This window comes from Cupressus sempervirens, chromosome 1 (assembly GCF_028749045.1).
Source record: "Cupressus sempervirens isolate cs-2001-9-10 chromosome 1, ASM2874904v1, whole genome shotgun sequence".
NCBI classification, from domain to species: Eukaryota; Viridiplantae; Streptophyta; class Pinopsida; order Cupressales; family Cupressaceae; genus Cupressus; species Cupressus sempervirens.
The window spans coordinates 707,583,014-707,600,403 of record NC_143118.1 but is presented as its reverse complement, the minus strand read 5'-3'; the positions used below and the strand labels follow the sequence as shown (position 1 = coordinate 707,600,403).

The following is a 17,390-nucleotide window of genomic DNA, read 5'->3' as shown; positions in this document are numbered from 1 at the left end:
CTCTGCAATATACTTGGAAAAACAAATAATTAATCTTTTTTGAAAAGAATCTTGTTTTTCATCAAAACCTTGCAATTTATTTAGCAAATCAAAGATTTGTTCTATTTGATGACATGGTAGTTGAATGACAGATATATACATAGTAGTGATATCTTTATTCCTTTCTATCTATTTCTTGAACAATTACAAACCTCCCATAGATACTTGGGTGTCTCTTACCTAGTTTTCCCTATCATAGAAACCCTCATCAATAACTACCCTAGGGTTATTAGGAATGAGCTCCCTACCTTTAGTTATTTCATTTATTGATAAGGGAAATTGTTCCAAGAAATCATCACACACAGCCCTCTTTAAATAATCAGTTTGCCTAGAAAATTCCTTTCATGGAGGCATTTTTAAAATTCCACACTCTTAAAATAGCAAATTCTAGATTTCTTATGGTCACAGGTTACTTACCTGCTAAATTTTCCCTTCTTTCTCTACAATTTTCTTTGCAAATTCATCAAAACCCTTGAGAAATTCTATGCCCTAGCTCTGGAAATCCTTTCGCTCTGAGAAAATCTATGATTGAGTGCTTCAATAATGGCAATTTTTCATATTATACCAGTGCATTGAGGTTGCACGAAGGAAACTTTGAGTCATATTAATTCTTGTAATTGTTAGTTTCGTGTTATATTTCAAATTGGAATTTGACTCGTCGATCTCTCAAAGATCAGATGGCTTTATTTCAAAAAGTAAAATGCCTTAAAAAATTTTGAACCCCTAGCCACGTGTCAAAAGAGCACTTGCCTGCATTATTTAAAAACCTTGCATCTTCTTATTGCAGACAAACACTCTCCATCAATCTTACTTGGATTGACAGCAAGTCTAAAAAAATTTATTTGATGGCCCACTCAACTAGCTTGACCAATAGAATATCATCTTTTAATCAACGTGCTCTAACAAATTTGATTATGACATTTAGAGTTTCAGCACCTATGACATCATCGCTTCGAACTTGGCATACTTGTCACCTACCACCAATGAGCTCACTTTACTTCATCTAACCTTTCCAACATGGCATGACTTAGCATTCCTTCTAAGCCTTGGTCCACTGTGCCCACTTGCCCACATTATTTAAATGTCAAACAAGTCCATACTACGAGTAAGCACTAACCCTGGATCTCATTCAAATCTATGACGATCAATAATCTTTTGTGACTGTATACTTAGTCAGCTAGACAGACTAATGAGGTGCTACCTTTGTATTCTAACTCACCTAAAAAATTTCCACAGATGAAAAGGTTTTATTACCCTCTAATAAAGGTGGCCTCATGATGTCACTTTGTGCCATGCATCATGAATGGGCTTACCCACATTGCTTAAAACTTGTGCATTTTCATGTTGTGGGCAAGCGCTAGCCCTTGATGTTTGCTAAATCAATGATCACAAAATATGAACTGCAAAGTATTAATATCATTAAAAGACCAACCAATGACATCACAGGAAATTCAAAACATGCACGGAGAACACAAACAACTTTGCAAAAGGTCTGACTGCTTCTGACAACTAAGAACTTTTGTGGCGTACTAAGGTTTGAACATCAATATTGGCTACATATTGTAAAGGCACTTGCCTGCATTATTTAAAGACTTTGCATTTCCATATTGCGAGCAAGCCCTAACCCTCAATCTTGAAAGGATCTACGATGCTCCAAAGATATCACAACTTGGACTTTTTTCAAATAAAAAAAACAATTAAGGAAAATTTTACAAGGTTTATTAAAAAGATGAATAAAGGTATCCTTTCATGGATAAACGTTAGCATAAGAGTGTCCCATGTCATGCCCAAATTTTCAGGGCAAATCACAACTATTTTTTTAAAAATATTATTATTAGGGTTAATCTTTACTAACTTTATCCAATTCAATGACTTTTGACTAGGTCTTCCAAATTACTGATGATTACTTATACCTCTAAGTTATATTTTTAAAAACAAAAATTATTCTATACATGTCACTCTCAAATGACCCTAATAATATATTTAACACATACTTATTTTTCCTCGAATGACACACATGTTAAATCACTCTTCGACATGTCCCACTTTAACATCATATTTATTTTTATAATAACACTGTTATTATTATGTTGTGATTCTATTTTTATTTGTTTATCCTATCTAAATTACTTGTATTATTTGATAATACTATCATATAATCCTATATATTATTATTATTACTATTTTTTTTATGAGGTACTTGTTTACGCTTCATTCTCATGTGGAATGATCCTTCTAGGGCCTATTATCAAATTTTTCATTTAATAACATAACTATAAAGAGTTCATTCTAATTGTCTACAAGTTCCATCTTTCTACTAAGCTAGCTACCATATTAATTATTATTAGTCTTCCCACAAATTTATCTTTACTAACTTAATGATAATCCTAACACATGGCATCAATCAAAAACTACCTCTAACTTTCTTTGACATCAAGAACACACTTAATAAAACAACACACCCTTATGCTTTTATTCACTACATTGTTAACACTGAGTCATCCTTTAGGAAGACATGGAGCTTTTATATCATTCACCCAATAAATTCCACTTCCATGATATTAGTTTCTCATCTCACTACATCTTAGACATATAAGTACTATAATGTTTATCATTCTACATTTTTTCTAACATAGGCTAAACTTAATTGAAAACTAAATTTGACAGATGCCATTCATCAATAATAATACTACACTTAAAATTTAAATTTGAAAATTGATATATACCATTGAATAATATATATTTAAATATTAATTGTAACCAAGTCTTATGAATATTAATTGATACTAACACTTTATGTAAACTTTATTTTAAAATTAATTTCAACTCAATACCAACAATCTAATGTAACATCCCTATTTCTCTTCTCTAATAAATCTATAAGGAAAAATAAAAATCCTAATTAATAAATCTTTAATATCCTCAAAAATCTTGTATTATCTAATCATATTAACTTCCTAATACTTAAATCTTGCTAACCCCTTTAAGTCAAGTAAGATCTTAGGATAATACCCTTAATTAAGCATTCAAGAGTGAAGGTAAGAATAGATTCCATGTATTTCTAGTTTTCATAAAAAAAATTAAAAAATCAAGATTAATGAACAATACAATGGGGTAAAAGGGAGTCACTAAAGTCAGTTTTATAGTTATGAATAAATGAATAAATATAATATCAAGAAATTATATGTCCCACACTTTCTCTAACCTAATCCACGCCTACCCTATTTTACTCCATCCAAGATGGGTGACAAGGGCCCCACCCATCCCTTGGACACCTAGAAGATCATCATGACAAGTGGCTAGCATGGTTTCCAATGTTAGGTGGTCAGGCATTTTAACTCAAACTTAAACTTTTTCCCCAAACTTTGTCTCCTTCCTAGGCATGGGGTAGTTGGGAGTTGTACATGTCATAACCCATTCACAATGCACATCTTCTAACAAGGAAGTAGGTGCCTAAGACAAGGCATGAGCAGCAATAAAGAGGATGTGTATTTCCATTTTCCAAGGTAAAGGTCGATTGGTGAAAAAGGTATGTTTTCCCAAAGTTTAAAAAGATTCACCCCTTCCTTGCTAATAATGTGGTTCCCAAGAGGAGATAGAGTCTGACATTGGTTAGAGCAACACCATCTTTTGCAATCAAAAGGTAGCCAAGGAGAGTTGACACCTTGTGGGACCATGTCCCATCTTCAAATTTGCATTAATTATTTTGTTTGACTTGGTTCAATTTCTTTTTGAGGTGGGCATCATGTATGGAGTTTCTTTATTTATTTATGTGATAAGATTTCTTTTAGCATTTATTTTATTTTTATATGTGTATCATACCTTGATTTGAATAAGATTGTATGTCACTTTCAAAATATTGAGACTTAGAGGTAAACTTAGGGAACCTAGTGTTAACCAACTCATATTATAACCCCTAAGTCTTTTAGGTTCCTAGCTAGGGTACCAAGCATATTCTCTTATTAATATTTTATTGATCTATAATCTTGGGGAAGGGGTTGTTTCCTTCCTCATACATTTTCTAGAGAGTTGGATGGTACCTTCAACAAGTTTATTATTATAGACTTATGCATTCATGTCAACCATTTGATTTTCTATCCCTAAAGTTCAAGGTATTCTTTATATGTTATTTCCCGTATCTTGGGAGTGATTAAACATATCATGTATAGCCTAAATGAATTCATTTAACTTTTGAACATTTACTCATTACAATATGTATGTATTTTACAATAGAACGTGTATAAAACTAACTGGTTAAGCTTACTTATGGATGATGAAGTTTGGAACCATTTATTAAGAACTAATATTGAAATTTTAGGCAAGATTTAGTTCAAACATGCATATACAACTATTGTACATTAAGACTGAAATGATAATAACATTCCATGAACCTAATCTTTTAGCATTACAATTCTTCCATGATAATTGAATCCATTCTTGCAATCTACATAGAAATGTAGGAGCACAATGACTTGAGAACCAAGATAGTTTATCCTCCTACACAAAATACAAGCTTCCTCCAATAATTCCTAAGATTCACAAAAGGTGGTGAAATCACTATAACAAGATTACACAAATGGAAAGACCTTTTTACCATACACAAATGTTTTCTCAATCCCTCTAGTGTCAATTGGATATGAACAACACAGTGCTCTTTAATCACAAATAGAAACACATATCAAGATGGAGTTTGTATATCCATTATCAATCCAATTACAACAATATTCCCTCCTCTTATGCAATGAAATCCTCATGACTTCCAAGTATCCAAGACATTAAATAACCTGCAAATTCAAAGAAAATAAAGAACCATGGAGGCTCACCTCCCAACCTAGGCCTCAAGGAGGCCACCCCCACGCCAAGGGAAACAAGGCTCAAACAAGATACATTCAAACCAAATCACAATAACAAGAATCAGCATGAATAGAATAGTTTAACAACACATCTACAATCCCCAACCAAGGCTTGCACAATGATTCACAGTTAGAATCATAAACATTGGGTAAAGGTGGGCTCTTCAAGGAGGAGAATGTCATATCCTTGTGAAACAAAAAATCTTGCAATTGCAATATTTCAATAATGCTTCCAAGAAACATGCCACAACAAGGCTATCAATAGCACATGCCTCAACAAGGCTATCAATAACACATACCTCAACAAGGCATATGGCTTCAATGGAGCTCATTCTCCATGAAAACTATCCCCTCTCCAAGAGAAGGATTTCTCAACTCCAATGAAAAGCCCAACTAACCCCTTCACCCCAAGGCTTCTCTTCCCTCCCAAGGGTGAGTGAAGCCTTCACACCCAACACAACATAAAATCCACCACAACAAATTCAAGAAACAAAAGAAAATGCAAGTAAGTCCAACATGCTCATTTACATACACAACAACTACTACATACCAAATGCAAACACGTACATCTTACAAGAACATTCTTTCAAGTTTCATGAGATGAGAGAGAACATGACATGAAGAACTAACCTCATTCCAAGCTATGGTTATGAAAAATGATGATGGAGAGCTTCCCTTCTTTTCTTCCAAGTTTCTTCCTTCAAACCCTTAGTGTCTCTACAATTAGAGAGTGGGTGAAAAACCACTAAGTTTGGAACAAGCTCCCTAAAGAGACCTCCACTTCCATCCCCACCTACTCCTCTTACACCTTTGTACCTTTCTACCAATAGGAACTTAATTAAGGTGGTGGGGTGAGGAAAGAAGTCATGTAACACTTAAATTTTAAAATTGGCACGAAAATGACTAGTTTAGAGGGTCTCCTAAGTCCCCTAGGCTAACTTATGGTGATATTTAGATCCCCAACCTATACTACTACCATGTGAGTGACTTATTTTCACAAATATAGCACTTGGGAACCACTTTTAGGCTCTCTAAGGTTCCTACCAAATTTAATTTGAATTTCATCATGAAGGTGACTCATCCAAACACTCTCCAAGGTGGGTTAACTTAATTTCATAATGGGATTAAGTTTGGGCTAAGTGACATCATGCCTAAATCCCTATATGACATGTCATTTACACATAGACAACACAAGTGTCAAATGACACACACACACTTTAAAACACTTTACACACCACGATGGCATGTCTCTAATTAATCATGATCTTTAAACTTTTAACACCCATGCACAATCACATTATGAAATAAAACACAATACAACAAGGTTTTGAATCTTCTAAAGATTCACCTTGACTTTACTGTGTTCACATAGGTTGAACCTTATTTCCCCAAATAATTTCCATGGTTCAATTTTCCTACACACTCAACTTAAACGTCAGTAATCCAATGGAATAATATAGAAATAGATGCAAATAAATGCAGAATAATCCAATATCACATAACTCACATTAACATGTACAATTAACTTTCATCTAATCATTTCCATTTAATTTTCAAAATATTAAAATATCAAATATGTGTATCAATAGTTATCTTTCTTAACATAACCAATTATCATCCTAAATATTATCACAACTCTTTCCACCATAACAATGAAACTCTAAGGTCCTCTTTACTAAATCATGAAAACATATCAACTAGATCTTAGCATATATGTCCTAAGGGAAAATCACTAATATGCAGACTTGTTATCTAGTATCCTTCCAATCAAGTTATACATAGCAATGTTCCTAACAATATCCCTTTTTCACATTATGAGGAGTTTGTGAGTAAGTCTCTAGGTTAATTCCTTAGACTATTAGAATCTTTCCATAATTATGTCATCATACTTTAAAACCAATTTTTGAATGTAATCATGTCTTTTTGTCATTTTAAGCTACATTCATTGTTGTCCTCACTAAAGTAAATGTTAATTTATCTTTCCTTTTTACCTGGTAGATCATACCTTGAATCTCGTGACTAGGTTCTCAACTTGAACACATTGACTCTCATTTTTAAGTGGTCTTATCTTATTGACCTAATGTTTGGATAGGGTATCAACTTTTTAATAATCAAAATCTACATCAGTCTCTAACAGGATCTCATAAATCATTGTTAATAATGAACATGTTTATCATGACCTAATTAACTCCTAATCATACGCAGTCCTTACAATTTATAATAGAGTATGAATGTGGGCCTTACATCCCACCAAAATGTATTTGAAATATTACTTTATAAGGTTTTCAAAGGCTAGGGAAAAATAAGACAAGGCATAAGGGTTTCTATGGTGAATTTCTTGCCTAGGATTTCAACCTAATTTCCAAAATTTTAGGGCACAGATTTAGGGTTTTTCACTACTAAATATAACAAAACAAGGGTTCTGAAAAACTAGGCCAACTCCACTGACACTAGCTTTGATTCTTTCCACATACTTGGCAACATTTTCATCTTCTCTCATTTTCATTTGATCAAACTCTCCTCTAAGGCTTTCTAGTTGACTCTCCTTACATTGTCATCACCACCATAGATTTCTTTTAGCTTGTTCCACATATCAAAATCATTTTTTTAGTCTTTGATCTCATCAAATTCATCATAGCTAAGAGCAGATGCAATATCAATCATCATGGTGTTATGTTTCTTTTTCTCAGCAATATCACCAATAGATAATATACTAGTAGGAGTTATGTATTCTTCATCAAGGTATTTCAAGCCCAAATCACTAATGGAAGCTAGATGAAGTCTCATGACTCCCTACCATGCTGAAAAGTTGTCTCTGTTAAGCTTTGGAATCTCTCTCTTATAAGACATCCTAATCTTTAGCATAGGTCCTTGAAACCTTCCGTGCAAGCACCAAAAGATCTAATACCAATTGTTAGAAATATAGGAGTAAATGAGAGGGTGGGTGAATCAATTACCACTAGAATAAATCCCAGATCCCTTAGATGTCAACAATAAAAACTAATTGCTATTGTTATTCGGTAAACACATAGAAGATGTTGTAACTCAGTAAATGCAGAGTGTGATTTACTTAAAATATTAACAATGATTAATTTGCAAGCATAAGAGAAATAATATGAATACATGAGACACTAGGATCTAACATGGAAACCCAATATGGGAAAAATAATCAATGTAACTAATTATTTTCACTCTTCTGAAGTGAGCCCTATTAGGAGCCAACCTAGTCAAAGGTTACAAAATACACTATTAGGTGTGACCTTGTTAGAGGATTTAATCACCCTATAAGGAGTGGCCTTGCAAGAGGTCTTAAAAAAATTCAATGGAATTGTCACCTTATTAGAGGATCTACAACTGGCTGTTAAGCCAACTCTATTAAGAGATTTTAGATCACCACTACAATGGTTAGAGAGTAACAATGAAATGACCTGATTTTGATGCAACTAAATTTTTTATTACAAATCTCTATAAAATTTTATACTTGATCCTTCTTGATCAAATAACACTTTTCTACTCCACAAGGATATCTGCTTATCCTTCAAGCTCGCTCGCACTCTTTCTTCACAACACACTTGCACACACACTAAAAATCTCAACTTGACCTTTCATTTATACCATCTGGATTGTCAAGTTAGCTCAAATTCAAATTACAATAACCAATAATCATCACCATAGTTGGCTAGAAACAATACTGAAAATAATTAAACTTCTTATGCCAAAACAACAAAATCCTTCATTGGCCAACCCTACAGAGTAAACACTAGTTCTGAGACAATTTCCTATGTTAACCAACAAAAGCTTAGTTAACACTGTAAACTTGCAAAAATCCTTTGGAAATTGAAGGAACTCAATGAACATTGACACTATCCAACTTTCTTTCACTAACCATGTGAACTCAGTTAACACTGTTTCCTGCCTAAATTCCTTCAATGCCCGAGTGAGCTCAGAAGACATTGTCTTTGCAGAGTAATATTTAGGAATGCTTGGTAGACAAGGAAAACTATCTTTTTGACCAAGTGAGTTCAGTAAGAATTTACTAACAACTTATAACATTTTTGTAACATAAAAAAAAAAACACAATTAGATAATTGTATCGAACATGGATATGGTCAGATAATTCTATAGGACAATTCAAGAATGCTAGAATGTTCTATTGATTGAGTAGGAAAAATAGGCAAAATAATATCCAACATATGTGGAGATTTTTTAGGATGGACATGGTAAAGGAGAAGATGACGATGTTGGTGCATGTGTGAAGAGAGCCCTTTGCAAAGAGCAATTAAAATTTGAGGAAAAATAAAAATTCAAAAACACATATGAGATTGTGGAATGGTGTAACAAATATTTATTCACAGGATCAGAACTCTACAATAAGACATTTCTTCTACCTATTTAAAGAGAAGAATATCCTTTCAAGATATGATTGTGAGATAATTAGTGGTTTAGCTAAATTGTATTCATTTAGGAGTTCAGATTCAAAAACTTGGACTATATGGACTAGGGAGCTTGCTTCTTTGTGTTAGCTTTGTCTTGGAAGTGAATTGGAAGAATGTGAGAATACAGAATGGGTTGAAGATTGGGAACAAAAATCATTAACACATATTTTCAAGATGATATAGTAAATGAAGGCCCAAATATTACATTTGCATTAGAAAATTATGGTTGTACTTCAGACCTCATACAACCTAGTATAAACAATTTAATTAATTTTTTTTGTGATCATACTTTAATTTATATTATTTATTTATGTACATGTCATTAATATATTATTTACTTCTGTACACATGTGATTAAATTACATATGTACTTTATCTTATCTTGTAGGGCATATTTATTTTATTATTGCACCTAATGATAACAATGAACATATTGAGTATTGGCTAACTAGATGTGTAGAACCTAAGAAAAAATTTATATGTCATCAAGTAGATGATGATGGTTTGAGTATCCAATTGGGTCTGTCATTGTAGTTGGCACCTCGCTATGTACATCTCTAAAAAGAAGAAATAGTTTACCATCATTTGAAGACTACCAATCAGAAAAGAATATTTTACACTACTCTTATTTGGTTGTGGTAACCACTATAAAATTAGAAAGATACACAGGGAGACCCTCCAATCAGGTATTATGGAAAATTTCAATAACAAGGCAATCATAGATGCATTGCAAAACAAAGAGGATGTAGATGGTATGGTAGGATGACTAAAAAATACACACATGTAAGTTTTGTATTTATTGTTCTCTTTATTTGTGTGTGTGTGTGTGTGTGTGTGTGAGTGTGTGTGTGTGTGTGTGTGTGTGTGTGTGTGTGTGTGTGTGTGTGTGTGTGTGTGTGTAAAATTTAAATGTATGTATGCATTGTCAATAGAAAATTAGAGAACTTATATATACCTCTTATTCAAGTCTCAAGTACAAATTATTCAAATTTAAATGTTTAAGGTGGATATAACATCAACATCTTGTGCAATTACACATAGTGAGTACATACACTAAACATATTTGCATAATACATATAGGTCTTATTAATTTATGCATTTATTAACATTTTAAATTGTGTATTTTCTTTTAATTTTATTTTGCAGGACCTCATTTGAAGAAATGTGTTCAACCAACATTTTATTTTGAAATCAAAACATGTTGTAAAAATTTAAAAACAAGAGTTCACTTCTATTTATGTCCTTCACATTGTGTTACATTTATATGACTTAACTTATTTTAAATATATGACTTTACTTTTATTTTTTAATATATGAGTTCAGTTGTGTAAAATATAGGAGTTCAGTTCTATTAGAAAGTTAACGGTGTGCACTTAATATTAAATTCTTTGTCAATTCAAGTAATGAACTCCTATATTTTTCCATTACTTTTACATTCGAACATGTTTAAAATATTGTTCCTATATTTAATAAAAATTATTAAAATTATTGTTAATGTACCATATACTAAGAAAATGTATCGTAATGAATAAAATATGTCACAATAAAAAAATGGTTCATACTTACAATATGATAATATAAGAGTCTATATTGGATACACTAGCATGATAAGAAGTCATAAAAATATATAACATGGTCTAACATGTGATAACATTATCTATGAAGTCAAAAAAAATATAATACAGATAACTATCCTAATACAAGGTGTATCATAATAAAAAAATATGTTTCATAAAAACACAATCTAAATTTTCCAAAAGACCTAATCTATCTAATCTAAAGTTCTCTTTACTCCATGCAAAGAGGACTCAGATGGATCATCCTATATCACATGATGGGCCTCATCAAGTGGGATATCCTTTGTCACATCTTGTGGGGTATTGTGTGTCACATCCTATGTGGCATCTTAAGAAGATAATATGTACATGCTTAATTGAAATGGGTTTCAAAATCTAGCTTGCAAATAAATTAAACTTTTAGTACTTATTTAAAATAATACCATGTAAGATAGGTGTCCCTCTATAATAGAAGGAGGTGCACTATCATAGTTACCAAATGTGGCAATGGTGAGGTCCTGTAATAGAATACATAAATTTTAAATTTGATAAACATCATAATGAACTATGTATAAATAATAATATTGACTTGAAAGGATGATGTTTTTACCCTCATCTGGCTTAGTCTTATACTCCCACCAACACTCATGGCAACATAATCCTAAAATCTTTGATACATAAACCTTGAGTCAAAATTATATATACATGAATTAAAAAGTATGTAAATTAAAAAGTACATAATTTACATGACATTTTTTTGAAATAAAAACATATATATCATACCTAAGTACTAGTTAGTGTCACAGATGTGTCTAGAGATATGTTGCCATGATGATCATGTACTCTAGTGGCCTACACTTACAAATCACAATGATGGATCAGAGTTGTAGACATGACTTAGTAAGCATACATATGTAATAAAACAATATTGAAAAAGTACATACATTACATACTTGAGGCTAAGCCTCTCTACTAGAAGCATTGACATGTCTGAAACAGTCAAAATATGAAGGTGTTGAAAATAGACTAGATACTAAGGCCTACATGGAAAAGTCTGATCCATCTCCTATTTGTAAAACCAACATACATTATTATACATGAATCAAAGTTGAAGATAATTTAATAACAATGTGTACATAAAAATAGTAAAAATTATTTTCCTTAAAAGTCCATACCTTAGGTATTTGAGGTTGTGCCTCAATGGTGGATGGATCAAGACCTGTACAAGCATCTAATTATGTAACGGATGACAATCCCTACAAAATTAGATAAAAATAATATATGACCACATATTATTAAATTCAAGTTCCAATGTACATTATTTAAAGTGTAATTCAAAGTACATACCATATGAGGGATACCAACGTCTAAAAGTTTCAAAAAAAGACTATACTATCTCCTAGGAAGAATATTATCATCCATCCTGTATTAATTAAAAATCAACATAATTAATATGGTTAATAAATTATTTTGGGATAATTTAGAATAACTAAGAGGGGGTTTAATTAGTTATCAAAGGTCCAAATGTACAAGTAAAACTTTTTAGTACTCAGAAAACATATAGGCATGCATTGATTAGATCATCCAATATGTCAAACCTTTGTATATTATTGTCCTAGATCAAATGAACTTTGCATAAATGTAAACATGAAACATCACAAATTCAATCACACAATTTGACACAAGGATTTAACATGGAAACCTAATTTGGGAAAAACCACTAGTAACATGCTACCAATTTTCATTCTTCTAAAGTGAGCTATGTGAAGAGCCAAACCTATTAAAGGTTACAATGCACACTATTAAATGTGACCTTGTTTAAAATATTTCAATCACCCTATTAAAAGTGATCCTTGTTAGAGGACTTTAGAAAATTCCATTAGAATGTCACCCAGTTCAAAGATTTACTCATGACTATTAGGTTAACCTTAATCCAAATGATTTATCCAGATTGATACAATTGCTAGAAAGTAATAGTAGGACTTCATCTAATAACAAGACAACCCACTTAAAAATTACAGATCTCTCATTCAGCTCTTGAGTCTTCTTGGAATTCATTCCCCTTTTTCTTTTATTTCTTGTTCACCCTTCAAAAATTCACCTCCTTAAGTCTTCATTCTTATTATGCTAATAGTAGGTTCCTTCCTTTTGCCACTAGATGAATCAATACCTCTAGATTTCTTCTATCTTTCTCATACACATTTTCTTTTGACCTATATCTCCTCAAATAGAAAATTTTGATCTTTTTTCACTCAACCACAATTTTCCATCTTAGGTTTAGGTTAGATTCATCAAATCCTCCCTTCTTTCCATTATGTTCCCTCTAGAAACTTCTCTTGCAATCCTCTTCAATTTTTTCTTCAAACTATTTATCTTGAATTATGTGCCACCATCTTATCAAGCTTATCTTCAACACACTTCACATTATTTAGTAAATCAACTTTTTAAGCTAAAATTCATCAAATCTTTATTAAATTCTCTATACTATCACATAGCAATAACATGTTGTTTAGTCTATAATAACTTACTTCTAATGCTTGGTCAACACTAGGTTGTTTGGCATGAACTAAGTCTTTGCTTAATATTTCCACCTTGTGATGCTCGGCATATACTAGATTTTGCTCGGCTCAGTCATAACCATCTTTCTTCTTGACCTAAACTAAGTGCTTGGCTTGCATTATTTTCTCGGTCAGGCTTGGTAGACACATTCTTTTTGCTTAGTCTTCTTCTTGTCTTTGCTTCAATATCCTTTCATTGTGGCCTTAGGTATATAAACAATACACTATATCATCAAATTATTATTTGGTCTTAGTTCTCCTTTTATACACCATATAACTCAAATTTTGTCTAGGTACTCTTTTTATCCTTCTTTTCAAATCCTCTTCATCAATCAATCAAATGATAGCATTCAAACCAAAGTAGCAATTTCCTTACTAGCAAGTAGCAAGTTTGACATCAATGACAAACAAATGATTGTGCAATGATAGGCTTCTATACTTCAACAATCTTCCTTTTCAAAAAATTATGCATATATGTAGAAAGTAAATAATAATGTACTTTACAATTTTTTTCTTGTTGCTCCTAACTATCTTCCTCCCTATAAAGAAGGTCAAGAAATGATGACACATTAATATCATCACTAGCACCACCATTAGTAGTGTACACCTCATCATCAAAATCACCACCCTCGGCATCATGTTCATCTTGTACTACATTGAAATCACTTTGGGGGATCTGCATATACCTCCACAACTAGTACAAATGTGTCCAATGGGATGGATGTTGCTCACCTGCATCCATTGGTCTACTAAATTGCCCAAAAGGGCACTCAATGAAGAAAGAGCAGATGACATTGCTCGATGATGGAGAGGCACTAGAACAACTAGTATAGGAAGATGAACAAGAGTTTTAGGACATCCGTGATTCCTCGTATTATCACTAAGCTTTGCCCCAAGCCTATCCTAAATCATCCTTCCACTGACCCCCTAAAATGATTTAATATCAAAGTAACTGGGTTTCAAACCGAATTCAAACTCAGCCCATAATTTCTTAAGAAAATACATGGGCATCTCATGATTAGTGTGTGGTAGATGGTCAAATACCATCCACCACCACTCCCAAAATTTCTCTAATATGTGGGATGTGTGCACTATTTAATAGATATCTGAGGATTGTTCTCACTTATCTCATCACCTTTCTTTCTATTTCCAAAATATATTCTAAATGTCCTTTAGGTATTTTGAGTTGATGGACCTTCTTTAAGATAGGTCATCAAAATAGAAGTCACATATGTTTTTTCGCCATGTTTTGAAGCTATCTATGTCAGATTTTAAGTGCACTATAGACTATACAATTCCTTGCATGATATCTGCAAGGCAAGGTAGGTGAGAAGGGATAGGTCTTGCACCTAATAATTTGTATATCTCACATGAGGTTGTGAAGCATGTGCATCCTACTCTCGCGTAGCTCCTCTAGGGTAGGTGGTCATGGAGGTGGGGGTGGAGATGGAGGGGATAGGGGTGTGGGTGCGGGTGGGTCCATGAAATATAAACTAAATATATGTATACAACATAAAAATTCACAAAATTACCATTTAATTAAACTAAATTTAAAATATCAATATAATTATATCTTTAAAACCATATATTTACATCTAATACATCTTTAACTACTTGAATATATCAAAAAGAGAAGGAGAGAGATACAATTTACATAATGGATTGTTATTAAGGTTGTGGCTTACATTACTATGATTGTGTTTATACTTAAAATTATTGTTTCACAAAGGATTATGGTTAGCGTATGGATTAGGATTCAAATTATATTTAGATTAGGGTCAAGATTAGGCTAAGGATTAGAAGTGTTTTTCAAAAATGTTTTGGAATAATATATCTAAATTATGATACTTGAGTTAGGTAGGAGATTATGGTTTAGGAATATAGGGTTAGGTTTTAGATTGAGGTATAAAAAATAAATTTTAGTGGTTAAGGTTAAAGGATTAGGCTTATGGTTGAGTTTTAAGTAGTATAGTCAATTTTATGATTAAGCCTAGACTTTGGGTTCTAAAATGTTCAAGTTTATATATTACATTTTAATGTTTATGTGTTCGTATAATTTATGTATTTATATTATGTTTATGATTTGAGTTAGTAGTATAGTTAGTGTTATGATTGTGCTTAGACTTTAGGGTTCTAAAGTGTTAACATTTACAAAAATAGGTTTTATTAGATTGAGCATTAATATATGTTGGTTAAGATTTAGATTTAACATTTTTTATTAAATTTTTCCATTTAGAATTAAGGTTAGAATAAATAGCATTTAAGATTTAATGGTTAGGCTTAAATCTTGAATTTTTGCATTAATTATAATTTTGTTTAGAATAAGGTTTGAAACCTGACTTATTATAGTTATGCATATAATTTTTAAGGTTAGTTTTGGTATTAGGTTAAGGGTTTAGGATTATGCATTAGGGTAGACTCATATAGTTCAATGGTCTTACATTGAAGCGCAATTTATTGTTATATAGTTCAATAAGTGAATTATAGTTATGATTCAAGATTATGGTTATCTAGTTTGGTTATTAAATTGAAGGGTTAATTTATACCTATGATTTTCAGTATAGCTATATTAAGGATTAAATTTACATAATAGATTATTATTAAGGTTATGGCTTACATTAACTTACGATTGTGCAATACAATTAAAATTATTGTTACACAAAGGACTAGGGTTAGGGTATGGATTAGGATTCAAATTATATTTAGATTAGGGTCAAGGCTATGCTAAGGATTAGAAGTTTTTTTAAAAAGGTTAGTGTTAGGATTGTGCATGGACTCTCCAAAAGTGTTCTAAAGTGTTAATATTTACAAAATTATGTTTTACTAGATTGAGCATTAATATATGTTGGCTAAGATTTATGTTACAATTAACTACAAACAGGATTACCAGTAACATTCAAATATAAACAATATCAGGAAATAATAAATTGCACAGAAAGAACACAAGACATGAAGATTTAATGTGGTTCACCCAAACCCTAGGCTATATCCACCAAATAGCAAGTCCACTATTATTACGATCAAGTGATTACAACCTGATTACAATCGATAATCCCTTATAGCTCAATACCACCATGAGAAGCAATTTTTGCATCACATGTGATCAAAATCCCTAACCCTGAGCTCTTTTATACAAGTATCTTTACCACTTTAGGGTTATAATTAATTAATACATGTCGGCCCAAAATCCTAATAAAGTAGGGCACAAAAATTTTAGAATTATGAAGTATGTACAATGCTTCCATAATTAGTCACCACAAACTACAAATTTTGGATTTAACATTTTTTATTAAAAAATTTTCATTTAGAACTATGGTTACAATTTAGCATTTGGGATTTAAGGGTTAGGCTAAAATCTTCAATTTTTATACTAATTATAATTTTGTTATGAATAAGGTTTGAAAATTAACTTATATTATCTAGTTATGCATATAACATTTAGGGTTAGTTTTGGGATTAGCTTAAGGGTTTGGGATTATGCATTAGTCAAGGTTTAGTTAGAGTGTACATATTACAATTATGGTTATTGTGGCTCTAGTTCTAGGATTGGATTATGGTTAGGGTTAAAACTAGAATAGACTTATGTAGTTCAAATGTTCTTATGGTTGAAGCATAATTTTTCGTAGACCTAAGGATGGAATAGGGCTACATACAAGTAAAGAGAAATATTTTAGTTAGAGTTAGGGTCAAGAAGTGAATTATAGTTATGATTCAAGATTATGGTTATCTAGTTTGGTTATTAAATTAAAGGGTTAATTTATAGTTTCTGGCTGAGGCCATGTTGTTTTTTCCAGCTTTGCCTGTCTGAACTCATTCATGGGGTGATCTTGTATCCCCCAGCCCCTTTTTTGTGAATTGTAATCTTAGTAAATTTTATTAATTGAAAAGGACTATTCATCAAAAAGGGGGTTAATTTATACCTATGATTTGCATTATAGCTTAATTAAG

General features: G+C 31.8%; 1 pseudogene; it reads right to left on the bottom strand.

The window, feature by feature from the left end:
* The window catches only part of LOC149579913 (DNA replication licensing factor MCM3-like), a 74,054-nt pseudogene that overhangs the window by 482 nt on the left and 56,182 nt on the right, over positions 1-17,390 (bottom strand).